The 13,403-nt window shown below is 39.8% G+C and overlaps 1 protein-coding gene across 3 annotated transcripts in view; it reads right to left on the bottom strand.

The window, feature by feature from the left end:
* The window catches only part of LOC125461914 (uncharacterized), a 234,408-nt gene extending 221,330 nt beyond the window's left edge, over positions 1 to 13,078 (bottom strand). For all 3 annotated transcript variants that reach the window (XM_059653064.1, XM_059653065.1, XM_059653066.1), the window contains exon 1: positions 12,969 to 13,078. The gene's annotated coding sequence lies outside the window, so the exon portion shown is untranslated. The remainder of the gene's footprint in view (positions 1 to 12,968) is intronic.
* Between the last annotated feature and the right edge of the window lie 325 nt (positions 13,079 to 13,403).

Below are 13,403 nucleotides of genomic sequence, written 5' to 3'. Positions count from 1 at the left end.
AAAAACAATTCTAGAGATAGAATGCTGTTATTCAGAGAAAAAGACAATGTCTATTGGTGATGTGTATGAATTCCAAAACAGAATATTGACATTTTAATCACATCATAAGAGAATGCTAGTGTAGTCTCGGAGGTTCAATTCTAATGGAATACTAAAGGAGTCATAAATAGAATCAGAAGACCCAGTTGTTACATCTTCTAACTTTACCTTTAATCTTGCAAGTGTGTTCAAACTTCACATCAGCTTATTAAACTTGTTAAGGGAGTTCCTTCACTGAGTTCAAAAGAACTTTGACATATAAATGATTTATGATGACTACTATGCATGAAGCTGTTGAATGTATCCTCCCAGCATAGGGAGAACTCATTCTGACAAATGAGAGACATTATTTGTGAACATTGTCTGTCTATAGCTGTGATGTTGGAAAAGCACAGCAGATGAGACAGCATCAGAAGAACTGGAAAGTCAACATTTCAGGCCAAAACCCTTTGTCAGGACTGGGAGGGGGAGGGGAGCTCAGAAATAAATAGAGGGAGGGTGGTAGGGTGGGGGAAATGGTACAAGAAATGGTGATAAGTGGATGCAGGTAGGGGGTTATTGTGTTTGGTCCATGGAAAAGGTGAAGCGGCTAGGTGAGTAGGCAGATGGACAGCTTAGACCAAGTAAGGGAAGTGAGGGGGAGGGCTGGACATGGGATAAGGCTGGGGGCAGAGGGATTTGAAGCTGGTGAAGTCAATTTTGAGGCCATTGGGCTATAAACTCCCAAGGCAAAATATCAAGTGTTGTTCCTCCAGTTTACTTTTGGCTTGACTCTGACATTGGAGGAAGCCAAGGATGGACATGTTGTCAGGGGGGTGAGAGGAGAATTAAAATGGATGGCAACCAGAAGGTCGGATTGGTTGATGTGCGCAGAGTGCAAATGCTCAATGAACCAGTCCCCGAGTCTGCATTTGGTCTCCATGATATAGAGGAGACCACATTGGAAGCAACAGACGTAATACGTCAAGTTAGATGACGTGCAGGTGAATTTCTGCTGGATTGCAAAGGTTTGTTTGGGGCCTTAGAAAGAGATGAGAGGGGAGGTGTAAGGGCAGGTGTTGCACCTCTTGCAGTTGCAGGGAAAGGTACCGGGTGTTTTGGAGAAATTAGTAAGGAGTGTACAGCTGACAAGGGAATCGCAGAATGAAAGGTGCAGGAAGCCTACAGGGATGGGGAAGCAAATATCTTTTGGTGTTGGGGTCTAATTGCAGGTGGCAGAAATGCCAAGGATGATGCATTGGATAGAGAGGACTAACAGAACTCTATCTTCATTGTGGTCAGGGGGCGGGGATTTGATGGCAGAAGTGCAGGAAATGGAGGAAATACAGTTGAGGGTGTCCTGAATCACAGAGGAGGGGAAATTACAGTCCCTAAAATAGGAGAATATCTGGATGTCCTACAGTAGAAAGCCTCATATAAGGAGTAGCCTCCACAAGCAGTGGAGGCAGAGGAATTGGGAGTGCGGGATAGCATTTTTGCAGGAGGGTGGGTGGGAAGAGGTGTAGTCAAGGTAGTTGTGGGAGTCAGAAGGTTTGAAATGGATGTCAGTGATGAGTCGGTTTCCGGAGATGGAGATGGAGAGGTCCAGGAAGGGTTCAGGAGGTGTCAGAAATAGTCCAGATGAATTTGTGAGTGGGGTGGAAAGTGTTGGAAAAGTTGATGAACTGCTGAAGCTTTTTTGGGAGCACAAGGCTGCACCAATACAGTCATCAATGTGGTAGAGAAAGAGATGAGGGATGGTGCCAGTGTAGTTGCGGAAGAGAGAATGTTCCACAATCCTGTAAAGAGACAGGCAAAACTCGGTCCCATGCAGGTGCCCATAGTTACCTTTTGGTTTGTTGGAAGTGGGGAGAATTGAAGGAAAAATTGTAGAGAGTGAGGACCTGTTCAGCCAAGCTCAATACTGATTATCCAAATACATTGTAATCACGACACAGAACGAAGAATTGATTTTACAAAATCAGCTTAGGGATGCTGCACAGGTTACTAGTTTACATTTCCTTGAAAATAGTTTAATTTCTTTATCATCAAAAATCTTTTTATAATCCTTAAACAGTAAGTTAATCTTCCACCATTTTCTAGAGGCTCCCATTAGCATGGTTCTCTATGCAGCTTTACTGTAAAGACAGGATGGGTATTTTTGATGCATGCAATCTGTACTATTATAAATATTGTCTTATGTGATTATCACTGATTTATTTTTGTTTTTCACACCTATTGGCTTCTCAGGCATGATCATTTCATTCATATTGTGTATGGAAATCTGTACTGAATATTTACTACTTTGCTTTTCAACTCTTTCAGCTCTTTCTTAATGACAATGCAAGAGACTCCATTATGTAACAGCTCAAGTCTCATTAAGCAAGCACTGCAGATTTACAAGCACCATCTCTGATATAATTGCAATGGATAAACAAAGAAAAAAATGTAAAGAAACCTGGTTCCTCGCATAGAGGAGTTATACACAAAGTTGGTGGGGGGCTGTCCTTTACGAAACTGGACATGAGCAAAACCTACCTGCAATTGCAACTCAATGTGGAATCCCAGAAGTACACTACAATTAATAGCTATAAGGTTTTCTAACAATATAAAAGATGGCAATTTGGAGTATCATCAGTCTGTGTTCTTTTCCAGCAGACCATGGAGAACATTTTACAAAGGGTACCCCCAGTTGCCATTTATCTGCCTGACATAATAATAACAGGGAAGACCAATAAAGAGCTCCTGGAGAACTTGGACATGGTGCTGAAGGGTTTCTCCCAAGCGGACATACACCTTAGAAAGGAAAAATGTGTGGTCCAGACACCTCAAGTGATCTACTTGGGTTACAGAGTCAAGAAAACTGGGTTACATCCGTTGGAAGAGAAAGTGAGGGTGATCAAAGGAACCCTGGCTCCCATGTCTGTACCAGAGCTTGCATCTCTCCCTGGGTTAATGAATTATTACAGAAAATACATACATAACCTGGCACCCATCTTGGCACAAAAACAAAGTTGCTGGAAAAGCTCAGCATGTCTGGCAGCTTCTGTGAAGGAGAAAACAGAGTTAATGTATTGGGTCCAGTGACCCTTCCTCAGAATACATCTTGGCACACCTCCACCTTGGCACCCTTACACTATTGTAAAAGGGTCAGCCTTGGAAATGTTTGCAAAGTTAAGACGTTGCCTTTAGGGTAGTGAAAAAGCAGCTGTCGTCATCTAAAGTTTTGGCCCACTATGATCTGAAGCAAGAAGTAATGCTGACATGTAATGCTTCCACGTACAGTATCGGGGTAGTGTTGGCTCAGAAAAATACACAATAACATATGCTGCCCAGATTTTAGCTGATGCCGAACACAAGTATGCCCAGATAGAAAAGGAAAGTTTGGCAGTTATCTTCGTTGTGAGGAAGTTCCATTAATATCTTTACGAAAGAGAATTTGTTACAGTAACCGATAACAATCCGCTGCTAGTGCTACTGAAAGAAGACATAGTGGTGCTGCCACAGCTTCTGTAGAATTCAGTGTTGGGCCCTTATTCTCAGCATGCACAAGTACAAATTAGAAGACTGTTCAGTAAGCCAAGTGGCAAATGCGGATGACTTGAGCTGTCTCCCACTGGCAGAAACTCCATTGGTAGTGCCTCCCCTGAAAGAGTCCATTTTGGTTTTGAACTTCCTGAGCACACTTCCAGTCCCTTTGGACAATACCTGACTGCGGCCACAAAAGGTTGCTGTCCTAGTAAAACTGAAACAGCTGGTGGTAATTGGGAAAACACCAGGACCATCACAACCAGAATTGAAACCTTTCCGGACCCAGAGAGACCAGATCACAGTAGAGGATACTGAATGGCCTGGACAGAGTGGATTTTGGGAAGATGCTTCCACTGGTAGGAGACACTAGGACCCGAGGGCACAGCCTGAGAGTAAAGGGAAGACCTTTTAGAACAGAGATAACACGAAACGTCTTCAGCCAGAGAGTGGTGAATCAATGGAATTCACTGCCACAGAAGTCTGTGGAGGCCAGGTCATTGAGTACACTTAAGACTGCATTAGATAGGTTCTTGATTATCAAGGGGATCAAGGGTTATGGGGAGAAAGCAGGAGAATTGGGTTGAGGAACTTATCAGCCATGATTGAATGGCAGAGCAGACTCAATGGGCCAAATGGCCTAATTTCTGCTCCCATGTCTTCTGGTCTTAAGGATAGCATATTACTGTGGGGAGTAACAGTGATTGTCCTGAATAAAGGTCAACACCAGATGCTGGCCAGACTTTGCCAGGGTCATCCAAGGGTTTCCATGATGAAAATGTTAATAAGAAACTATATCTGTTGGCTACGGTTGGATGCTGACATAACTGCATTGGTGGGGCAGTGCCCAGAATGCCACCAGCAGTGCCACCACATTTATGGGAGTGGCCATAAATACCCTGGACTCGGTTGCATGTTGACTATGCTGATCCTGGTCTCAATGTTCCTGGTCATTGTGAATGCCCATTCAAAGTGGTTAGACATGCAGAAGGATCATTCAGCAAACTCAGGGATGACAATTGAGAAGTTCTAAGCATCACGAGTGATACATGGACTCCAAGGAGTATTGGTCATCGACAATAGGACGTCATTTACCAGCAGGGAATTTGAATATTTCCTAAAGTCAAATGGCATTCAGGACATAAGGACAGCTCCAAACCATTTGTCATCAAAACTTTGGCGGAAACAGTGGTCCAAATGTTGAAGGGAGCCTACTGTGCCACTAGCTAACAAACTGTCCCAGTTCCTGTTCGATTATAGGACCACTCCCCATGCAACAACAGGGATAGCTCCAACAGAGATGTTGAAGGAGAAGACTCCATAACAGTTTAAATTTTTCAAAACCTGGGAGGGAGGTCAAATGGCAGCAGGAATGCCAATGCCAGCCAAATGCCTCCTCTAAGTAAGAGACACAATTTGATTCAGGGGACAAAGTTTGATGCTGGAACCATGGGAATGGCCCTGCATGGGTACAAGGCGAGGTTGGCTTGAGATCAGGTCCCATGACTTACAAAGTCTGGGTAGGTGATACAGTCCTGAACAAACACATGGATCACTTGGATGCCATTACCTCACAAAGGGGGCAGGTGCAAAATTACTTGGCCTCTCAACAGCTCAGAGCCCGGCAGAAGCCGCACCTCCGCCTAGTATCCAGGAAATCTCCGAATCTGAATTGGATACAGCCTTGATACCATTGCTGCTAGAAGAAGAGGAGATTCTTCCAAGATGTTCCAATGCAAGAGATGGGCCACAGTCCAGTACATGCTGCCTGCATCTGAGTCTGAGTCAAAGGAACCGGTCCTGGGAAGGAGCTAAAAGCAAAGAACCTGGCCTACATCCCCAGACTTGGGGGTGGGAGCCAGGTAGTAATTGGGACCAGATTGATCTCATTAACTATGAGGTTCTCGATCATCCCAGGTTACCAACCTCAATCAGGAGACCCTAGGATGACAAATATAACCAGGAGATTAGAATTTCCTCAATTGAGAACTGACTCCTATCTGGTTGGCCACAATCAGTGCACTGTGCATAGGAAATAAACAGTGGCTTGGTGACTGGACCAGGCCTCTGTGCAGTTATTTCAGAAACTTACCATGACATTCACACAGACATTTCAGAAAGTATTTTTTTTAAGGGACACTGGGTGGCATTGAGTGATATCAACAAAGGCTCTCAGATTCACTCTCTGCATGATGTTGATCAAAATCTCCTCAGTCACAATATTTATTGGTATTGTTTTCATTACCCTGAGTTTTTTTTAAATTCTCTTATTTTATGAGAATTACACATTTGAACGAGTCCAAACTGGCATTAAAATATAATAAAAGCAGAAAGTGCTAGAGAAATTCAACAAGTCCGATTGCATCCGTAGAGAGAGAAACAGTTTAATGTTTCGAGTCGACATGATTCTTCTTCAGAACTGCACTAAGTTCAGTTTATTTCATAGTAATTATATTCATTCAGAATCACAATGACAAAAAAAAACTAAAAAAAGTATTTATATGGTCAAAATAATAAATAAAACAAGAAATCAACACGGCAATGAGACTAATTGAAACAACATTTTTCACATTTTTAGTGGTATGTCTTTGACATTGAAATACTTATGTAATTGCTAAAGTTGGATTTGATATTACTACGATTCATTGTGATCTTAACATGTTCCAGGAATAGATTATAGCAGTAATGCCTCATTGTGCCATTATTGCTTGTGATTCTGTTGGTGCTAGTCTCTAATATTGAATCATTTATTTTGAAAATGCTTCATTCAAAGTGTGAATGTTTTATATTGTAATCAAACAGAAATGTGCTGGTTTTCCTGTCTCTGTCGAACTTACAGCCATTTCACCAAATGCGACAACAGTGATTTGCCTAATAACTGGCAGTCGGGTAAAATATCATCTGAAGATATTTGTTCTATGGTAGCTGTTGAAGAATTCACGGTGTTTGCTCAATCCCCAGATGCCAATTAGATTTATGATTCCAGTATAAATCTCAAAATCCCTCAAAAGACAATATAGCCAGATATATCAATTAGGAATTGAGCGCACAGTTAATTCTTAAAATGGTTTTGCTGTTACATTTCATAGGCTAGAAAAGAAACATGCAAATAATTTACCATTTTATACATTATCCGAATATTATATGCATCTTGGGTTCTGGATGAATACCCATTGAATAATTGTGCATCTTCATAGAGCAACAAAATACACAAGAATAGATTGCCAACACAATAGAATCCACTATCATTTGTTACATTAGGTGAATGTGAATATATGGTTCACTGTGGCTCTTGACGTCAGTCGTACAGAATGTAGGAATTCAAACTAATTTTAGCAATAATCTTGATCGAGGTTTCTGTCATTATTTTCAAGGACACTTGTTGGCAAATGTTTCATGGTATGTTTTCTAGTTGAAAGTCTACACTTGCAGGATTCTTTACTCTGTCTAATTTTGTGTAATACTTTGAAATTGTGATCATGTTCTTCACTGTGTATTTGTCATTATCTACAAATGAGATTTGAAATTTTTGCATAATTAGCAAGCACTCCAAGGAATAAATAATGTCAGGTAATAAGCTGATCTCTAACATTAGAGGAAAATGACTTCGAGGGAAAACTTTACAAATAAGGCCGCTTATTCTTGACAAGAAGTGTTTGCAAGATGGAACTTCAACGGATATAAGCAGGTTGGAAAAAATAAACCTAACATCATACTTTAGAGAGCAACTCTCTAATTAGACATTTTTCACCTCTGAATCTGATAGATTACTTGGACAAAACACCAGAAAGCAAGTTACAAATTTCACAACTTACCACAGTATGACTTTTCACTTTTAGCTAACTGTTAATACACAAACTGATAGAATTTGTTTTTAAACTTACTGTGCTGATTGGATTATGTAGCTTTCCTAATTCTTGAAGGTCTTATTCCCCTTTCCCCACTGGCTTGGACTTATTCAATGAAAATCACATACTCAAATCTATGGCTTTGTCTTTGATAAAGTTTAAAATTCAGTTCTGAATCAGCCTAGTGAAAGAGAGAAGCCACCGACCTCATCCTATGTCCTTCTGAGAAATCAAAATCTCTGATCAGTTGTTCTTTAAAATAATCCTCTGGTATTTTAACAATTATTGAATGAATTATGTTTGAAGATTCCAATGACAACTTCCTGTGATTTGTGGTTCCTATCTTTACATGCCAGGATGTTGACTGAAAGTAAACTTTAGCATTTCACACTGTCTTTCTTTCCTTCAAGAATATTATTACTATTGTGTGTGTGTGTGTGTGTGTGTGTGTTTGTATGTGTGTGTAAAGGGAAAGTTTATAAAGGGATAAGAACTTTAGTTTGTCATGTTATATTCAATGCTTTATATCCATTTTACTTGTGGCTAAAATCTAATTTATTATAATGAATAATAAATCTTGTTCAGCACAGAAAGTTGGTCTGTGCTTTCTATCAACCTTGGTCTGAAACTCAGGCAAATGAGGACCCTGTGTGTACCTTAAAAGAAAACTATAATATTTGGTAGTACTTTGGGAACAGTGGGGCATGATATATGGCATGTTGTGAATAGTGGAGTATTAGACAGACACTGTACACGCCTCCAGAATTGGTCCTAACTGTGTTAATTAGTATAAAATGGAAAATGCTACTATGTGTATTCACAGCTGTTATTTACTTTCCATTTGTTCATTCTTTAAACATGAATCCAACCCAGCAACACCAGTGCTTCAGCAGTGGCATTATATAGCAACTTCAAATCATTGTTTATCACTAAGATGTCACAGCCATCACCATGGATACCACATTTTTTTAAATTACCACCAGAAGATCTGCTCAAAATATCCAAAAAGCTGATTAATTCATACAACTCCAGCTAAGGTAATGTGGCCTGACTAAATTTATGTTATTACTAGTTGGCTCCATTTTGCATGTCAAAGTGAAAGTAAAGTTGTTATATTGACCTTACAGGATAAATATTTGTTCAGTGATGCAGACTAATATGAACTAATGAAATCATGCCTGCAGAGCTATGTTTCCTTTGAAGGAAATTTAGTTCAAAGAGTGAAGTCAGTTCTTTTCATTACAGTCTTCATTTTCTCCTTGTTTGTTTTCTTGGCTCTTGTTCTCATTTCTCTAACCACAGAACTTTAACCAGCTAAGAGAAAAAGAATGATCCCTTTATATCCCACACTTTAATAGCTGATCACAGAACAGTAATGTTGGGAATTATGATTTGACATCTAAGTATAATTCACCATGACTAATAAGGTGAATTTTCATCTCCACTTACTTTCGAACTGGTTGAATTTTTTTTGCATAGCCAAGTTTATACTGGAATCATTCCAGTATATAAACAACAGATTCACAAGTGTAACTCTTTCCAAAATGATTAATAGCATAAAAATATTCAAAATATTGCCCTAAAAAGCTTTTGTCACTCTGTTATATTTATGTTTTGTTTTTCTCTGATGCTTACTCCCTCAAATTTAATTCTTCTAAAGCTACAAGGCTACTTCTGACCAAAGCTATCTCTGTAAAATTTCCATGAATAAGAACTGCTGCACTAAAGTGTCTTATTTGGAAAGGTAAAAGGAAACATGATTGAAACATATAGGGCTGACTCCTGCTGGAAATTGGCTATGTCATTTTTGCCAAGTTTAACAGGTGGTTTCTCTCAGTGGTCCTAAGCGAGTTTTCTCACACCATCTTCCCAAAGTTGCCTCATCCTGAACCTGCCTCATTACTGACACACAGCTGATACACCATCCCCTTTGATACCCAACTCACTGCACTTTCCCACATATCACAGGTGGAAGTGCTGGCCACTATCAACAGATAGATCTTTAAAGATCTGCCATGTGCCTAGTCAAGCACTGGCAGTCTTCAGCTAACCTGTACATTTCCTGTCAATTGCCCCAGACTTGTCGGTCAGAGGAAAATTGGCTTCCAACTTTGGTAACAGCCAACTTGAGATCCTGCTGAATGGGGGTTGCTTGTATTTTCTGCCAATGGAATATGCCCTGCAATGTCAGTAATGGGTAGAGGTCTGGAAGAGTAAGCAGCAATCTGGAGTCATCAGATTACTGCTCTGACTTTCATGCCAGGAATTGTTGCCATGACATGCCAGTAGGCTTCTTACCGCTCATGAGGGAGGATCTTAACTTGTGTTCAATATTGTTTGTTGAAAATTGGGACTTTTAGCTCTCAATATCAGGTGGTTCCTCAGTGCCAATCTCATGTGATTCTCCCATCTTTCTCGTCAATGCCAATTGTTCAGTACCTGGAATGGGATTCTGCCACAGTGCAGCCACGTGTGTGGGTTAACTCAGTGAACGTGAAGGTATGGTGATTTAGATCCAAGTTAAGATGGTGTTTAACTTGGAAGGGAGCTTGTAGGTAGCTATTTTCCCATGCATTTGCTCAATGTTGCTTGATAGCACAATCGATGACCCCTTCTATCACTTTACTGATGATTGAGAGTGGATTGATAGTGTGGTAATTGATTGGGTTGAATTTGTTCTGCTTTTTGTGGACAGGAAACATCAGGAATAAAGCAGAATTATACCTGTACCAGAATAGCCGAACATGTGGCACAGATAGCTATGGAGCACAAGTCTTTGGTACTTTGGCATAATGTCGTCAGGGTCCATAGCCTTTAGTTTCCAGTGCCCTCAGCAGTTTCTTGATATGTTGAATTGCATTGGCTGAAGGCCATCATTTATGATGCTAGGAATATCAGTTGGAGGCCAAAGTGCAATCATCTGCATGGCATTTCTGTCATGTCTGCAATGGTAGAAGTGCATTTACTAAGTCACAGGAGTTCATCCCATCATGGTTGAAAAGCGTGTAAGCTTCATCTTTGACTTCAGCACACAATCACAGAATATGCAGAGATTTCCAGCCATTGTGTCCAAGATGTTAAAATGGTAGACATATTGTCATTCGGCGACCAGAACACCAACCTGTCATATAAGCTTTGTGTGATTGAGGGTAGTGCATTGTCTCCAATTCTACTCACTAAACTATCATTGTCTAACTACCTCAGCCACACTGGTGTCAATTTCTCTTTTGCGTGCGAAAGCTGTGTTTTAGTGCATCCTCAGGAGGATTGTCCTCCTCCCTCCTCTAAGGTGTCTTCTTCAAAATGTCCTCGCTGCTGAGAGGGATGTCATTTCAAAACAAAAGAGATGTGTTTGGGTGTCATTGAATAGCTAGATATTAAAAGTTGACAGTCTTAAATTCAGCTTTAAATTGTGACATTTGCTAAATATTCTTTGAGGTGGGATGATAAATTACATGTAATAAGCAGACGTTTTGTACAATTTAGCAGCAGCTTCCATTATTCTGTTGCTCAAAGCACTGCCTGTTTCATTAATATCCAGCCCCACTTGATGCTCTTGGACACTGGCTATATTGGTCTTGTCACTATCTTGTTCCTCTCACATGAATTATATGCCGTCCTGTCCTGCAGAAAGACAGGGCATGAATTTGTGAATTGTTGTCAAAAAGTATGTTGATATTTACTTATATACTTCATGTGTTGAGAGGTAGAGAAAGCAAAATGCAGTGAATTTTGAGAGGTGATTAAGTTTCTTGTTTCTTTCCTAAAGTAGGAGTATTAGGAAGAAGAATTAGTTATCCAAGTATTGAGCTGAGAAGCCAATTTTGTTGGTGCATGTTGCAAAGAGAGCAAAGGAACACATTTGTGTAGAATAAGAAACAAACATGCTGCCACTCTGATTCTGTAGTCTATCATATTGACGAGGCACTCACTGCGAATGGTGTGGAGGGGGTTTAAACAGTATTGTTGTAGAGTGACAGAAACTCATCATTGCTACACTTGTTCGTTGAACCTTTTGCCACACTCAGTTGTTCAATGATGCTGTCAACATTGACACTATCCAGATCTAAACATGAAGCCTGGTTTGCTCCTCTGGGTTCCAGGGAAGAATGTCTCCTCATCTTGCTGCAATATTTTACACAGGAAGTCCAGGAAGGGATCAGAAAAATTGAAGCCACACCTCCAACATGTTCCTGGTGTCATCATTTTGACCAATGCAGTGGCATTCAAAGCTGGTCATGAAGCCCTTCTTCATGCAGTGTTTTCTTGGTTTATATGGGCTTCAGGGGCCCAAATGAATTCTGCACTGCCCAACAAGATTGGGTGAACAGCTCATCAGTTATGTTAGCTGAAGTCTGAAAGCTAAAATTATGTTACCTTAATGACATCATGGGAACTTTTTGTACAACAACATTCCACCCCCTAATTCACATTATGAGTTAAAATCGGTGCTATGATCTAAACTATGATCTAATGAGAAGTATTTTGCACTGATTTTCAAAGGTCATGTGAGGGTGTGATATTACTGGCAAGCTGAAATACAAGAACAAGTATTTTCTGTTTGATCCCTGAGCTAACTATATAGAATTAAATAGACTGTTGGGCACAAAAGCAAGTACCTTAACTCAACTGGTGCCAGTGCTTATGTTCCAAAACAACCTTTGTCCACCCTTATTCATCCATTGTTTACTAGAAGATCCTTCTATTCCTCCCTCATGTATTTATCTAGCTTCCACTGAGCTGCATCGATGCCATTTGCCTCAACAACTCCTTTTGGTATTGAGCTCCATTTCTGATAACACCCTGAGAAGTTTCTTCTGAGTTCTTTATTAGATTTAGTCATGACTATCTTCTTTTCACTGTTTTGGGTTCCCAACAATAAAAATATCTTCTCTACATCTCCCCAAATAAGCCACTTCATGATTTCCCTGAAGTCTCCCTCAACATTTGCCTTCCTAGAGAAAGAAGCCCCAGTTTGTAATTTTTCCTTATGGTCATAACCACAATTTGGGTATCACTTTTTGTAAAACTTCAATGTACCTTCTCCTGTGCCTCTTTATTCTTTTCATAGTATGGGACCAGGCTGCGCATAGTACTCTAAGTAGGCAACATTGTACTTTAAGTATAGTACCATTACATAGGTATTAGTCAGGTAAAGGTACATATAAAGTTATAAATGAGCAAAAAAAAAGTGAGGGATCACCTGCTGGAATGTTCTGAAACATCAAGTTGAAGAAAGCTACCAGGAGCAAAAATCAAAAAATACTGTAATATTCTCAAAAACAATGGGTCATTTAGCGAAGCATCACATGTTGCATATGCTTCCTCACCAATGACATTGAAAACATAAAGTAGACAAAGCAGCATATAGTTATTATTTATCATTGGTAATAAAATGTAATTACAATCTTAATCAAAAATTGTTATACGGCGACAGTAGAATAGTTCTATAATTCTAGATTGAAAACAGTGTTTTGCTGCTCTATCATTAGAACCTCACAAACATTAGATTAATTTAAATGTTGGATGACAGAAAAACATCTTGAAATGAAAAGGTACCATTTTTTGACTTACCAGATCAATCTGTTCTTGAATTCATATCATATATTCTTCGTATTCCACTCTTGCGATTGAAAATCTGTGCTTTGCTACACAAAATCCCTGTTTTATGACCTAGCGTGCAGAGTATCACATGAAAGTGTGCTATTAATGTGCATTGGCTCATGCTTGAGAACACTGTAGCTGATCTAATTGATGCATAAACAATCTGACCCTGAAGCTCCAGAGCTATGGCATGTCAGCTTTCTACGGGAATTTGACGCTGACAGATTAGAAGAGCAGAGGGTCAGATGACATGAGTATATGTATCACTGACATAGGTAACCACAAAACAAACAGTATTTTACATTCTAAAAAGCTATTTTTCTATGTTAAGGAAAACAAGACCAACTATATTTTAATTTGAGCACTTTGGCTGAATATCTTATTGAAATATATTAACTGAAATAG

This window comes from Stegostoma tigrinum, chromosome 20 (assembly GCF_030684315.1).
Source record: "Stegostoma tigrinum isolate sSteTig4 chromosome 20, sSteTig4.hap1, whole genome shotgun sequence".
NCBI classification, from domain to species: Eukaryota; Metazoa; Chordata; class Chondrichthyes; order Orectolobiformes; family Stegostomatidae; genus Stegostoma; species Stegostoma tigrinum.
This window is presented reverse-complemented; position numbering and strand designations above follow the sequence as displayed.